The sequence below is a fragment of the Rhagoletis zephyria genome, unplaced genomic scaffold (assembly GCF_001687245.7).
Source record: "Rhagoletis zephyria isolate East Lansing unplaced genomic scaffold, Rhagoletis_zephyria_1.1 Rzeph_scaffold_00973, whole genome shotgun sequence".
Classification (NCBI taxonomy): Eukaryota; Metazoa; Arthropoda; class Insecta; order Diptera; family Tephritidae; genus Rhagoletis; species Rhagoletis zephyria.
The window spans coordinates 1-2,042 of NW_016158057.1; positions in this window are offsets into that span (position 1 = coordinate 1).

Below are 2,042 nucleotides of genomic sequence, written 5' to 3' on the forward strand. Positions count from 1 at the left end.
TAAATGCTCTGCACGTAGACTTGAAAATTTATGATTTGAGGGTTTCGTATGAACTTTCGTTATTCAAAGAGGAAATACTTTTTACGGGGCTCTTAACGTAGATATTTTTGGATTTGTACGTTTAGGATTTGAGTGTTTTGTATGATTTTGCTCTGTTTAAAAAGGAAATACTCTATTCCATGCTATTCACGTCAATGATGCCAGATTGTTCGAGTAAAATTGTTCTGTATGTACCCTGCAGGGAAAACACGGACTAGTGAATCAAATTTCTAGTTTCGTACTAGGTCTTTATCACCAAAGAGGAACTAGTCCGATAGGAGCTAGATCCCCACCAGTCCAAAATCGGCGAAAAGTGGTACTTTTAAAAAACTAATTTTTCAGTTTTTTTCACTAGAAATCTATATCTAAAGTGACGAATTTAGAACTGGTTCGGAACTATAGAAAAAGAGATGCAGAACGAACTAGATCTTATTTGTCGAATTTAGAACTAGTTCGGAACTATCGAAAAAGGGATGCAGCAGGGAGCTTGTTTACTTTACATAGATATGTGTTCGGCGTATTTTTCGTTCAAATACGCTTCTATTCCGCATTTCGCAGATACTTTTTCATAGCTTGGAAATACAAAACCAAAATTTGTGTTAACATTTCAACATCTTGGGACCGTCTGGAATCTAACAGCGAGCACCTCTGTAAACTCAGCTACAGCTAAAGGTATGTAAACGTACATTTCTTACAATCATTCAAACAAATTTAATTTAAAATTGAAAACACATTTCTTTCAAAATAACTTAAAATCGCACACACGGAAGAACCAAAAAGATTGAAAAATCATGATACTTTTTTCTCTCGTCTGTCGATTTTAGAACTGGTTCGGAACTATAGAATTTAGGACTAGTTCAGAACTATCAAAAAAGGGATGCAGCGGGGGGGCAATTGACACTTCCTAGGAGATCGCCATGTTAAATTCGCCAGTTGTTTGCATGCAAAAGAGATTTATCGCGAACCAGTACTGGGTCTAAATGTACTAGGAGCACACCAGTTTGGAACTAGAGATTTTCCCCACAGGGTAATCACAAAACCTTTATTAAAACTAAAGTTCGTAAGTTATGAATTTCTTCAAAATCCTGGGTTTTAATAAACATTGAAACTAATTAATTGATGTAGAAGATGTGAGAAAGAAAATGAGTTCAATAAATATATATACTACTACTGAAATATATGTTTTGTATTCTTTGCGAGTTTTGTGGAGTTACCTTATTAAAGATGTGGGTAATTGGGGTATTTTTTTCGGATTTTCGCGGGTAATTTAACACAGAACATGGGGCATCACTTGAAGTTTATAGTATTTTTCTAAGAATTGTAAATGTACGTTTTGGGCGTTTTGTTTGACTTTTCTCTATTCTAAGAGAAAATACTCAATTCATGGCTCTTCACGTAGACATTTTAGGATTTGAAAATTTAGGATCTGAGTGTTTTGTATAAACTTGTTCAATTCATAAAGGAATCAGTATGTTCAAGCGCTCCTCCTAAACTATTTTATAAGTGTCTTTGGATAGAAATCTGACTGTAGCGCCATATTTTTTGTTTATTTTCAAATAATGAAAAAGAAGTTTGAAAGGTAAAAATAGAAAATTTGCATTTTCTTAATTTTCTCGGAATTCTGATGACAGAAAATGATTCATTGTTCTGTTAGTTATATAAACGCCACATTTTTACAATTTTTTTTGAGGGTTAATGTAAAAATGAGTTTTTTTCAAATATGCCATTTTTCAAAGTTTTTAATAAAATTTAAGAATTTTGCAAGCACGTAAATTTTAGTAAGGGTAGCAGCTCCGATTTTACCGGAAAACTCGTAGCGTTTATAAAATTACATTCAGGAGAAATACCGAAAAAATTAGACAAAGTGCTTTAATTATTATTCAATTGACATATCATTGCATTAAAATATTTCAGTTCGGAACTACTTCTCCTTCGAAAGATATTTTTGGATAATGTTTTACCTGTCAATTTATTTTTTATACTTTCAATTCACAAAACTTTAA